At 48.2% G+C, this 13,902-nt stretch overlaps 1 protein-coding gene across 18 annotated transcripts in view; it reads left to right on the top strand.

The window, feature by feature from the left end:
- The window catches only part of PCBP3 (poly(rC) binding protein 3), a 342,071-nt gene that overhangs the window by 78,628 nt on the left and 249,541 nt on the right, over positions 1–13,902 (top strand). The window contains exon 1 of one of the 18 annotated variants that reach the window (XM_029068514.2): positions 11,443–11,725. The exons of the other annotated variants lie outside the window; for them this stretch is intronic. The gene's annotated coding sequence lies outside the window, so the exon portion shown is untranslated. Of the gene's footprint in view, positions 1–11,442; positions 11,726–13,902 lie in introns of those variants that run through there. 18 annotated transcript variants of the gene reach the window in all.

The raw sequence follows: 13,902 nt of genomic DNA, 5'->3' as shown, positions 1-13,902 counted from the left end.
TAATAATAATAATGTTGGTATTTGTTAAGCGCTTACTATGTGCAGAGCACTGTTCTAAGCGCTGGGGTAGACGCAAGGAAATCAGGTTGTCCCACGTGGGGCTCACAGTCTTCATCCCCATTTTACAGATGAGGTAACTGAAGCACAGAGAAGTTAAGTGACTTGCCCAAAGTTACACAGCTGGCAAGTGGCAGAGCCGGGATTCGAACCCATGATCTCCGACTCCAAAGCCCGTGCTCTTTCCACTGAGCCACGCTGCTTAGATTGTAAAAGTTGGAGGAAGAACAGGTGTGACACAGGAAGTTCAACAAGTACATCAAGCTCTTAGTACAGTGCTCTGCACAGAGTAGGCACCCGATAGATGCCATTCATTTGCTATCAAGATGAAGCTGCTAAGCAAATAAATCAATGTACTGATTAATATATAAATAATGGGTGGGTATTTGTTCAGTGCTCACATTGTGCCAGGCACTGGGGTAGGTGCAAGCTAATCAGGTTGGACACAGTCCCTGTCCCACATGTCTCATTTCCCATTTTATGGATGAGGTTAAAGTGAAGTGACTTACCCAAGGTCACACAGGAGATAAGCACCGTGGCTCAGTGGAAAGAGCCTGGGCTTCGGAGTCAGAGGTCATAGGTTCGAATCCCGGCTCTGCCACTTGTCAGCTGTGTGACTGTGGGCAAGTCACTTCACTTCTCTGGGCCTCACTTACCTCCTCTGTAAAATGGGGATTAACCGTGAGCCTCCCGTGGGACATCCTGTTTACCCTGTATCTACCCCAGCGCTTAGAACAGTGCTCGGCACCTAGAAAGCGCTTAACAAATACCAACATTATTATTATAAGCGGTGGAGCCAAGATTAGAACCCAGATCCTTCTGACTCCCAGGCCCGTGCTCTGTCCACTAGGCCGTACCGCTTCTCTACACTGTACGTATGTACACAGATGCCTAGGATAGGATTAAAGCACGCAAGTGGTAAATGAGGATGTTACACCGACGCGTGACGTAGTTTTGATTATTTGGGTGAGACTTATTGGAGGAGGTGGGGTTTTTAGGAGGGCTTTAAAGACTGAGAAAGCTGGCTTCCAGTGGATTTGGTGGGAGAGGGACCTCCGGACAAGGAGAATAGGCTGAGCGAGAAGGAAGCGGACGAGGGCGAGTCGTGACAGAGGTGCAGTTAAACTATAAGCTCGTCGCGGGCGGGGAATGTGTCCGTTGGTTGTTATTTTGCACTCTCTCAAGTGCTCAGTACAGTGCTCTGCACACAGTAAACGCTCAACAGATACGATTGAATGAATGAACGAAGGTGAGGTTGGATTGGGCAGAGGCGTGTGAGCTGGGGAGTAGCAGATGAGCTGGGACGGAGGTAAAGTTATTAGGTGAGCGTGGACGGAACAGAGTGTGTGAGCTGCAGTGAGCCAGTAATGTGAGATGGAGAGAGCTGGTGGATAACCTTGAAGTCAGGGGTAAAAATTTCCGCTTTACGCAGAGGGAAACGGGTAGCCATTGGGGTTTTTTTAGGAGTGGAGAAATGGGCGCAGAGCGGTGCGGCGGAAGGATTTGCGCGGCAACGTAGAACGCGAACCCGAGTGGGGAAGAGGCTGGAAGCAGAGAGGCTGGCGGGGAGACTGATGCGGCAGTCTGAAATGATAGGATCAGAGCTTGGACTGAAGTCATAGCTATTTAAGTGGAGTGCAAGGGACAGATCCAAGAGATATTATGGAGGAAGACACGGTACCATTTAACATTTGGCCGGATGAGAGAGCGGGAGCTTCAGCACTGCTCACGCCCAGCCCAGTAACTTTCCCTTAATCATACGGCCTCGGTGGGACTAAATCTAAGCAGTGCGGTTTCAAACCCCCCAGTGACCTGCCGTCAAACACAGGAGCCATTAAAGACCTCCCGGAGTAAAGGTATGAATGAGACCATCAGGCTCCGAATCAACCTTTTCCGAAACAGCGAACCAACGTGAAGCTACCCGAGTGTTTTCTTGTCGTCGTTTGATTCTTGGGTTTTGGCACTGATCCAGAGTTTATTGCGTGCAGAGATCTGGACTAAGCACTTGGTAGACACGTTCCCTGCCCACAGTGAGCTTACAGTCTAGAGACGAGATAATGGCGGCGTAGATGAAAGAGAATCAGTCCCTGTACCCCACAGGGCTCACCAGGTGACTGTGGGCAAGTCACTTCACTTCTCTGTGCCTCAGTGACCTCATCTGTAAAATGGGGATTAATTGCGAGCCTCACGTGGGACAACCTGTATCCACGCCAGCGCTTAGAACGGTGCTCGGCACATAGTAAGCGCTTAACAAATACCGACATTATTATTATGTAAGAGGTAGGTGAAGTTGGGTAAGTGGTCCATAGTGGTTTAGTCGAGGAAAAGTGTAAGATGTTCGTTATGCCGATATGGTATCTATTCAGTGCTTATTTACCTCTTCCTTAGATTAGCCTCTTGTGGGGCAGGAGTGTCCGATCTCTGTACGTTGACACGTGGTAAGCGTGTAACACATGTCACTGTAATTGTTATGTTCCAGACCCCAGGGTAGATACAAGATAATTCATTTGGCACAGCCCCTAGTCCTTATAGAACTCGCGGTGTAAGAAAGGAGAGAGACCAGCTATTTTATCCCCATTTTACAGATGAGTAGCTGAGGCACAAAAGCACAGTGACTTGCCCACGGTCACACGGTGGCCAAGTGACAGAGCGGGGATTAGAACCTGGATCTCCCAGCGTCCCGCTCTGTCACCTGGACGCTGTGTGACCTTGGGCGAGTTGCTTCACTTCTCTGTGCCTCAGGTCCCTTAGCCGAAAAACGGGGATTCCATACCCGTCGTCCTTCCTCCTTAGATCGTAGGTCCCGTGGGGTACAGGGACGGGGTTCAGGTTTTCTTTAAGTGCTTACCGTGTGCCGGGCGTCGCGTTAAGTTCCGGGTTAGGTACGGGCTGAGCAGGTTGGGCACCGTCCGGGCCTCACAGTTTTAATTCCCGTTTTAGCGGGGAGGTGATTGAGGCTTAGAGAAGTTAAGTGATCTGCCCGGGGTCACACGGCAGACACGTGGCGGATGGCATTCGAACCTAGGTCCTTGCGACTCCCGGGCCCCTACTCTATCCACCAGGCTACACGGGAAGCTTCTCTTGGTTATCTCGTGTCTATCCTAATGCTTAGTAAAGTGCTTGACACACTGTAAGCACTAAACAAATACTACAGACTATTACCCGAGCGGCGTGGCTCAGTGGAAAGAGCCCGGGCTTGGGAGGCAGAGGTCATGAGTTCGAATCCCGGCTCTGCCACTTGTCAGCTGTGTGACTGTGGGCGGGTCACTTCACTTCTCCGGGCCTCAGTTACCTCATCTGTAAAATGGGGTTTAACTGTGAGCCCCACGGGGGACGACCTGATCACCCTGTATCTCCCCCAGCGCTTAGAACGGTGCTCGGCACATGGTAAGCGCTTAACAAATACCAACGTCGTTATTATTAACATTATTAGTACAATATCGACCGACTGTCAGCCCTCAACAGATCTCACGATTATAATCCAAGAACTAAACGGGGGTCTCTGCGGAGTGCGCCTCGGAGGGGTGGATGAAGGTGATGGGGTGGACTTATCGAGTTCTACCTCTCCCCGGGTCTAGGGACCCGGGGAACAGAAGACGCTGATGGAGGATTAGCCCGACTGGCCGTCACCATCTGAAGGAAGTGGTGCTGGAAGCAGCGTGGCTTAGTGGAAAGAGCCCGGGTTGGGGAGTCAGAGGTCATGGGTTCGAATACCGACTCTGCCCCTTGTCAGCTACGTGACTGTGGGCAAGTCACTTCACTTCTCTGTGCCTCACTTCCCTCATCTGTAAATCGGGGATGAAGACTGTGAGCCTCGCGTGGGACAACCCGGTCACCCTGTATCTACCCCAGCGCTCAGAACAGTGCTCTGCACGAAGTAAGCGCTTAACAGATCCCAACGTTATCATAATTATTATTATTATTATTATGTGTGCGTGTCTTGCGATACCGATATCGGCAGGAAGCCCTCTGGTATATTTAGATATGAGATGTTGCCCGCGTTCTACAGAAGACGTTGAGCTAAGTGGGCTGGCTCGGAACTTGGGAATTCATCATGCCTTCCCTCTGTTACGGCTCGTTCGACTATATCGCGCTGCCAGTTCGCTTGCTCCTCTTCTGTTACCCCTGCTGCTCTGTTCACCCTGTTATTAGATAAATGCGTTTGATTTTACCCGCCTTGCTTTTGGCTCCCTCTCGACATCAAACCAGCAATGAAGATGCCTCTTAACACTCCTGACTCTGACTGCACCTTTCCTATCCAAGTCCCGGGCCTCCAGCCAGATCAAAAGGGGTTGATCTCAGCTGGAACTCGACTGCTGCCTTGAGCATAACAGCATGGATGTCATTATCATCATCATCTTCTTCTTTTTTTAAAAAAAAACTGGCACCGTACACTTGGAAATCTCAGAGGGCTCTGCGCTAAGAGAAAGCTTGGTCTAGGGGACAGAGCGCTCGGATGCGAATGGCTAAGAAAGCGTTCTATTTCCAGCTCCGTCCCCAAATCCCCGTGTGACCTTGGGGAAATGACTTCACCTCTCTGTGTTTTATTTTCTCCCTCCGTAAAAATGGAATCAGCCTGCCTGTCCGTTACCAGCCTTTTGGAAGATTGTGAGGATTTATGAGATCATCTTGCGAAGGTATTTTGAGCTCCTTGAAAGATTAAGGGCACATTCATTAGAGATACAAAGCACCGTCATCCGAAAAAAGGGCTGGTCTAGTTCTGAAAGACCAGGATATCTTCACTCTGACTTGTTGCTTCTCAAAACACGTAGGTCCAAAATCTGATTACCCCAAACTTCTAGCCTAGAAGGACATAAATGGCACTCCTGTTTGAGGGGTGAGGAATGGGTTTTTTGGCTATTGCGTTGCCTAGATGTAGATTAGGGGAGAACTATCAGGCTGGGTATGTCGGCCCTTGTTTCAAATCCCCCCTTTTAATTATGGTATCTGTTAAGCGCTTACTATGTGCAGAGCACTGTTCTGAGCGCTGGGGTAGATACAGGGTCGTCAGATTGTCCCGCATGGGGCTCACATTTTTTAATCCCCATTTTTACAGATGAGGTCACTGAGGCCCAGAGAGGTTAAGTGACTTGCCCGAGGTCACACAGCAGACAAGTGGCGGAGTAGGGATTAGAACCCACGACCTCTGACTCCCAAGCCCGTGCTCTTTCCACTCAGCCACGCTGCTTCCAAACCCAACGTGGCTGGATTACTGTGGATAAACCACTGGACGTTTCTCTACCCCACCTTACTTACTGACAATTTGAGATAATATTACGTGCCCCTCCCAGCCTCTCAGAGGGTCTTGTGAAACTAAAACAAGAAACTTTTCTATTAAAAAAAAAAAATCGATCGATTTTAGCGCTTCCTCTGTGAACAGTTCCAAGCAAGGGGGGAGGATGTGGACGGGGGATCGGTGGCGAGAAAGATGAGATCAGGGCTCCGTAAGTAGGTTGGTGTTAGACTGGTGTTTGTTCTCCTGAATCATTAGGGGAAAAGTTCCTTGTCCTCTTAGTGACTGTTTGTCCAACCGAAGAAAACTTCAACCCAGCCCGGCAGATGAAGAGAGCGAGGCCGCAGGCTTCTTGTGTGTTCACGTCCTTTGGTGTAGGGAACCTTGGAGAAATAAGCCGGTTGCCTGACGCCTATTACCGTAAGAAAGCTTCCTTTTCCCCTCAGGCTGGCCGAGGAAGCCGCTCACACCGCGAATGGGTACTCGTCGTCGCTAAATCAATATGGCGGCTTTGCGTAAGCGGTCGAGGTCTGCCGGTGAATCACTTCGCCAGAGCCCGTCGCGTGGCGATAGCGCGGCCACTTTGGAGCTGCTCTTTGAGCGGCGGGACTGTGAACGGCTGCCGACAGTTGACGGAAAATAGCGGGAAGAGAACGGTTTATCTTTGAATTGCTTTGAAGAAACGTGCTTTTGAGGGGGTTTTTTTTTTCCAAGATTAAAATTGCTAAGGCTATTTGAACTCAATCAAGATATTTTCTGCCTAGTCGTAGCTCATCTTATCCTTGCTGCTTAGCGGCCACCTGAAGTCATTATAAATCAGAGGGACACAGATTGGGTGCAGTCAAATCTTTCCAAAAGGGCTCTAAGCCAGGAAACTCCCACTGACAAGGGCTTCTGTTTTCATTCGCAGCGGCCCCGGAAATTTGAAACTTGAAAAGAAAAACCGAGGGTAAAGGGAGAATCTCTATAAATATGCCCCATTTATCGGCCCATAAAGCACTCCAAACGGACACACAGAGTTTTGAAATGAAAAATGGAAGAGAAATTGACTGCCAGGTTTGTCTAGAAAAAGAATGAACGAAGCCTCGAGGTGAATTTTCCCTCAGTTTTTCGTTTCACGAATGTGCTGCGCCTTTGAGACAGGTGTGCTTGCCTGGGATGGGGAGGCAGGGGAGACATACGGAGACACGGGAGAAACACACACATATTGGGGAAGGACACAGATGTACAGTCACAGAGTAACCTGCTTACACACACGTGTCATGCAGAGATGTACACACAGTTGCAGTCGTCAGGCTGGGGCAGCCAGGGAAGTAATAATAATGATGATGGTATTTGTTAAGCGCTCGTTAAGTGTCGAACACTACCGTCCCTCTTATCAGGTTGGACGGGGCGCACAGTCTTAATCCCCATTTTACAGAGGAGGTGACTGAGGCACAGAGAAGTGCCCAAAGTCGCACAGCAGGCAGGTGGCGGGGCCAGGATTAGAACCCAGGTCCTCTGCCTCCCAGGCCCTGCTTTCTCCACTGTGCCCCGCTGCTTCGCCACGTAGAGCCACTGAAGGACACAGAGGCTCATTTGGCATCTCAGACACTCTTTGACATAGCACACACAAATACAGGCAGGAGACCGGGAAAGGAGAAGCAGTGTAGCCTAGGTGAAAGGGCCTGGGAGGCAGAGGACCTGGATTCTAGCTAGTCCCAGCTCCACCACTTGTCTGCTGTGTATTCTTGGGCAAGTCACTTCTCTGGGCCTCAGTTTGCTCAATAGTGGTATGGGGATTCAATACCTATTCCCCCTCCTACTTGACTGTGAGCCCCGTAGGGGACCGGGACCGTGTCCTGCCACTTGTCCTCCGTGTGTCCTGGGGTGAGTCGACTTCTCTGCGCCTCAGTTACCTCGTCTGTGAAATGGGGATTAACACTGTAAGACCCATGTGATATATGGATTGTATCTACCCCAACGCTTAGAACAGTGCTTGACAGGGCTTGCCCGGGTGGTCAGGGGTTTCTTCTGAGCCCACCTGTTTCCCAGGTCAGAGGCTCACGAAAGCACCCCAACTCCCTTCCTTAGCATCGAATTCGCCGACCGAATAGGTTATCGGTTGCCATCCGTGCCTTAAAAGCTTCCAAAATGGGTCGTCATTGGCGTGAGGTGAGCATCTTCGCCTCAGCGGGCTCTCCGAAGTTATCTTCTCGCCAGCCGTCCATCTGGCTGTCTGCCTCCATAAAAAATAAAAATAGCAACCGATGGAGGTGTCTGTATTTGGGACGCATCTATTTTGCATCGCAGAGGTCCTGTGTTTACCGGCATTGAGAGGTTCTGGATTTATTGCGCCGGGGCATAATGGGGTTGTGTTCCATTTGCATTACAATTTGCCGATGATACTCAGCTCCGTTTTGAAGTGATTTATTTTCCTGCTCTTTCTCCTTTCCCTTGCCTCTTTACCCTTCACTTCAGTTTGAGAGGGGGGAATGTTAAGTGGGAAGATGGGCTTGATTTGATCCCAAGGGGGCTGAAAGGGGAAAAAAACCCCTCACTGGTCCCGTTCTGTATCTTCTGTTTTCCCTGGCTCCCCTCCCTCTGCGTCCCCCACGAAACCAGCCGAGAGAGACCGGAGGTGAAACGGTCTCTAAATAAGCGGGCCGGAGTAGCTCCCAATCAAACGTTCTCAAGTGGTTCCGAGCGAGAGGGTGATGTGCCGAAGAGACCGGAGGGACTCGGGAGGCGGCCAACGGACGGGGATTTGCCTCCTTTTAATTGAATCTAAATCGTTCAGTGCAAAAATTATCCCTGAAATGTCAGCTTGGAGTTCGGTGTCAGATTTTGGCAGGGGAAGAGGTGGCACCGTCCTAATGTGTGTGTTTGACAAAGGGTATTTACACCTTCCCGAGCAGATGTACGCTCCGTGAGAGCAGGGTCAAGGCCTCGTACGGTCGGTGTTCATTCAGTCGTGTTTATTGAGCGCTTACTGTGTGCGGAGCACTGTACTAAGCGCTTGGAAGATACAGTTCAGCAATAGAGAGAGATGATCCCTGCCCACACGGGGCTTACAGTCTAGAAGGGGGAAGACAGACATCAAAACAAGCAACGGTATGAGGCAGTGACGAAGGCCAGCGGAGACCATCGTTATCCAGGCTCCAAACTTCTCAATCCGAGCTCAGAGGCAGAAAGGGGGCTTGGATTTTAGGCAGATTGGGGACTGACAGGGTAGACTTCAAAAGGAGAAGGAGCATGGTCTCCTGGAGAAAGCACGGGCTTGGGAGTCAGAAGGACATGGGTTCTAATCCCGGCTCTGCCACTCATCTGCTGTGTGTCCTTGGGTAAGCCACTTACCTTCTCTGGGCCTCAGTCCCCGTCTCATGTGGGGCTCAAGATCTTAATCCCCATTTTACAGATGACTGGGTCTAACCCAATTTGCTCATATTCACCCCGGGTCTTAGTACATACATCTGTTAAGCATTTAACAAATACAAATGCTTAGCATTTAACAAATGCCATAATTATTATTATTATCAATTACAAATGCCTCTTCCCCCTCTTCTTTGTCTGTGAGCCCCATATGGGACGGGGGTTGTTCCTCTCTGATTATCTTGTATCTACCCCAGCACGTAGAACGGTGTTTGACACATAGTTTAACAAAAAGCATTGTTGTTGTGTTGTATGTGAATACTGAGAAGTGGAGTTTTCTCACCTGAGTCTTTTCAGTCATTCCCACAATGATAATATCCCCTTCAGTAGCATCATCTTCCTCTGTGAAAAAACAGCTATTCCTATCACTCTCAGGGTTCAAAGGTAATGCTACTGACTGAGAGGTTTTAACTCTGTGTCTGAGTGTGGCTGATATGCGTGATGTATGACTGACAATCTCTTTCAGATCAGGAACATTAAAAGTTCGTCCCCTCTTCCACTTTCACATTTACAACCTGCATCCTGGCCCTAATCCTTTTCCTCCCTCTTGGTTTTCCAGTTCTCCCAAAGCCTGTGTGGTGTGTGTCATTCATTCATTCAGTCGTGTTTATTGAGCGCTTACCGAGTGCAGACCGTTGTACTACAGTACAACAATAAGCAGATACATTTCCTGCCCACAACGAGACGACAGTCTAGGTCGGGGAGGGGAACATCACCATTTCTGTTTAGATTGCCAGGTTTTTATGGTCTGATGCTTTTTCTCCACTTTACGGGTTGCAAGACCTCACTCCTCTAAACTGAGTGGGGAGTGTATATACCAAGTCTGTTGTACTTTCCCAAGCACTTAATACAGTGCTCTGCACACAATAAGCGCTCAAGTGCTCAGTACAGTGCTTTGCACACGGTAAGCACTTAATAAATATGATTGAACGAATGAATGAATGAATACAATTGATGGATTCATAAGGTACTTTTCATATTGGGGGAATCTTACCAAGGGTGAAGTAACATTCTCAACTAATATTTGGGTTGCTTGAGTGTACTGCTTAGGCCGTGCCCCGAAAGAACATCATACATGTTGAGGAATCAATATCCCATCCCTCTTCTCTCACAGTTCTCATCCCATTGCATTTAGATTAACTGCCTGGTTTCCATGGAGCCTTGCCCATCAATCAATGGTAGTTATTGAGCACTTCTTATAGTATTTCTTAAGCGCATATCACGTGCCAGGCACAGTACTAAGCACTGGGGAAGATACACAATCTAGACTGTGAGCTTGTTGTGGATAGGAATATGTCCGTTTGTTATTATAGTGTACTCTCCCAAGTGCTTAGTACAGTGCTTCGCACGCAGCAAATGCTCAATAAGTACGACCGAACGAATGAATACAAGCTAATCAGGCTGGATACAGGTCCGTGTCCCACGTAAGGCTCGGAGTCTTAATCCCCGTTTTACAGATGAGTAACTGAGGCACAGAGAAGTTAAGTGACTTGCCCAAGGTCACATAGTAGACAAGCGGTAGAGCCGGAATTAGAACTGAGCTCCTTCTGACCTTCAGGCTTACTCTGTAACTACTAAGCCAGGCTGCTTCTCTGCAGGCTTACTATATGCAGAGCGTGGTGCTGAGCGCTTGGGAAAGTACGTACCACAGAGTTGATAGAAGCAGTTCCTGCCCACAAGGAGCTTACAGTCTAAAGGGGCAGTCAGACATTCAAATAAATGAAGGGTAGGGGACAGAGTGGGCTATGAGTTCACCCTTGCAGGTGTAGAACCATAGGAAAATTCCCGTTTCCGTGATAAACCTAAGTTGCGCTTGATCCCATAGAACTTTCCTGGGGATCTTAAGAATGCTAGTTGGCTTGATTGCTTTGTCTACGGAGCTGGCAGGCCAAAGGGAGAGACCCTATAAATTGTCCTCACCTGAATAATTCATTTTATTTGTATTCATTGAGCGCTTACCGTGTGCAGAGCACTGTACTAAACTCCTGGGAAAGTACAACACAACAATAAATAGTGACGTTCCCTGCCTGCAACGGAGTCAGCGGAGGAGGAGACAGACATCAGTACAAATAAATAGAATGACAAGTAAGTACTTAGATGCCGTGTGCCTGGGAAGGGGGAAGAGCCACAGCAAACCTAAAATAACTGACAGGAGCCAGCGGAAACATAGAAAACTCACAAAAACCCCACGGACCCAGACATCTGTATACAACGTAAATGAAAACCGGCTTGTTCGGCTGAAATTCCGAAGCGGGGATAATCTCACCGGCTCTAGTTCTGTGGGCTGGATGGCTGGCGATAGCTGACTTGAGCAGTCTTCCTCCTGGGCTTATAAAATGACATTTTAGCCTTCTGAGGAGAAACGTGCCATTCGTGTCGTGATTTAGAACATTTGAAAGCTACTTCACACAGGATAAGCTCTTTCTAGAGGCTCCCCCCTGCTAAGGAAAGCATCTTTCTGGTATATGGGGGGAGAATTGTTTTATTGTTCTTCTTTCAAAACCAGTTGGTTTAATTGCTGGGCAAGGGCAGAACACATCCACTTTAAGCATCTCTTCTCACAGAATTGAGAGGGTGGGAAAAGAGCTACAGGTGTGATCTATTTCTGATCTCTTTTCCTTACATGGCAGTCATGTGACTGGCCCACATGTCACTGATTTCTTTGGCATGGGAAAGAGCATTTATCTTGGCACGTTAGAGTAGGTTTCAGTGAGTCAGCTAATGCCTGATTAGTTGGAAGGGGAACAGCTGTTGAAGTGGAGTGTGGGCGAGATCTGTCGAAGAATCTGAGGCTCTGCTGGAGTGCTGTGAAGTTTAAGGAAGTAGAGGCTTTGTTTTGTTTTTGTGTTGGGAAGTGTCTTAAAGGGAACCTGTTTTCCACCCTACATTCGTGTGACGAGGCAGTCGATCGAGCTGTTCATTTTTCCATCCGGTTACGTAGGCCTCTGTTGTGTTGCACTAAGAACAGCGCCTTTGGAACTGATTTCAGAACTTTGATATTCAGCCCAGACCCACAATATCTAGGTAATATTCTTTTACTCTATTTTCCCTTTCTAGAATCTCTGTTAATGTCCTCCAGTAGCTTGTAAGCTCCTTGTGGTCAGGGATCGGGCCTACTGAACTCTGTTGTATTGTACTTTCCCAAGTGCTTGGTACAGTGGTCTGCACAAAGTAAGTGCTCAATAAATCCCACCGATTGCTTTGTTTTACTCTGAAAACTAATTATGATGTGGGTAAAATGGGAGCAAGCATGTGCAAACACTATTCATTTTTACAGAGTAGCGATGGTGATGTTTTCTCTTTCCCTTTCTTTAAATATTTTGGAACCCTCTGGAGGACCAAGAAGCATAGGGGGGACATGTACTTGATATGTACTTACCAGATTAAGCCCTCCTTTTCCTCTGTTCCTCCTCCCCTCCCCACAACACTTTTGACTATATGTACATATTTATTATTTTATGATTCTAGTTATTTTATTAATGATGTGTGTATATATCTAAAATTTTATTTATATTGATGCTATTGATGCCTGTCTACTTGTTTCGTTGTCTTTCTCCCCACCCCCAGACTGTGAGCCTGTTGTTGGTAGGCACTTAGTATGTCCCTGCTGGGGTAGAACAAGCAAATCAGGTCGGACACAGTCCGTGTCCTACGTGGGGCTCGCAGCTTAAGTCCCATTTTACAGATGAGGTGACTGAGGCACAGAGAAGTCGGATGACTTGCCTAGGCTCACATAGCAGACATGTGGCAAAGCCGGGATTAGAACCTAGATCCTTCTGACTCGGGCCCCTTCTCTATCCACTAGGCCCGGCTGCTTCTCTAAAAGATGTATAATCCTTGATCGTTTTAATGGCTATCACAGATATACCTCAAGGTGATTTTTCCCGTGGTAGGTATTGCTGCTAACTAAAATTTAGCTTACACCATCTCTCCCCCATGTTCTGCTCAACAGATTTATTTACTCTCGTGCCTTTTTTATATGAAGCACCTTATTTCTCTATGTCATCTTTTCTGGGTCTGTCACCAAATATAGAGATGATGCTTCATCAACCCCCCTTTAGAATGTAAGCATATTGTGGGCAAGGAATGTGTCTGTTTCTTATGTTCTACTCTCCCAAGCGCTTAGTACAGTGCTCTGCACACAGTAAACACCCCAACATGATTGAATTAATGAACACGTCACTGTCAATGGAAAGAGCATGGGCTTGGGAGTCAGAGGTAGTGGGTTCTAATTCCGGCTCTGCCACTTGCCAGCTGAGTGACTTTGGGCAAGCGATTTAACTTCTCTGTGCCTCACTTACGTCATCGGCAAAATGGGGATTAAGACTGTGAGCCCCAAGTGGGACAACCTGATAATCTTATCTACCCCAGTGCTTAGAACAGGGTTTGGTCCATAGTAAGTGCTTAACAAATACTGCCATTATTATTCATCAGTGTATTTATTGCATGCTTACTGTGGGCAAATGATGGCATTTTGTTAAGCGCTTACTACGTGCAAAGCACTGTTTTAAGCGCTGGGGGGGATACATGGTGATCAGGTTGTCCCACGTGGGGCTCACAGTCTTAATGCCCATTTTCCAGGTGAGGTAAATGAGGCCCAGAGAAGTGAAGTGACTTGCCCAGAGTCACACAGCTGACAAGCGGCGCAGTTGGGATTTGAACCCATGACCTCTGACTCCCAAGCCTGGGCTCTTTCCACCGAGTCACGCTGCTTCTCTGCAAAGCACTGTATTAAACAGTTGGGAGCATACAGTGCTGTAGACTTAATGGTATTTGTTAAGCACTTACTATGTGCCGAGCACTGTTCTAAGCGCTGGGGTAGACACAGGGGAATCAGGTTGTCCCACGTGGGGCTCACAGTCTTCATCCCCATTTTACAGATGAGGGCACTGAGGCACAGAGAAGTTAAGTGACTTGCCCACAGTCACACAGCTGACAAGTGGCAGAGCCGGGACTCGAACCCATGACCTCTGACTCCAAAGCCCATGCTCTTTCCACTGAGCCACGCTGCTTCTCTAGAACATTCTCTGCCCTCGGGGCAATCACAGCCTAGAGGGGGAGAGACGTTTAAAATAAATAATAAAATTAATATTAATGAACAAAATCCTGGTATTACACTTCCAAATAGTCAGGGCCTTTCTTAACACTCCTGGCACTGGGAGGGTCTCACTTCCAGTATATTTAGTTGAGATACTTTCCGT

This window comes from Ornithorhynchus anatinus, chromosome 7 (assembly GCF_004115215.2).
Source record: "Ornithorhynchus anatinus isolate Pmale09 chromosome 7, mOrnAna1.pri.v4, whole genome shotgun sequence".
Classification (NCBI taxonomy): Eukaryota; Metazoa; Chordata; class Mammalia; order Monotremata; family Ornithorhynchidae; genus Ornithorhynchus; species Ornithorhynchus anatinus.
This window is presented reverse-complemented; position numbering and strand designations above follow the sequence as displayed.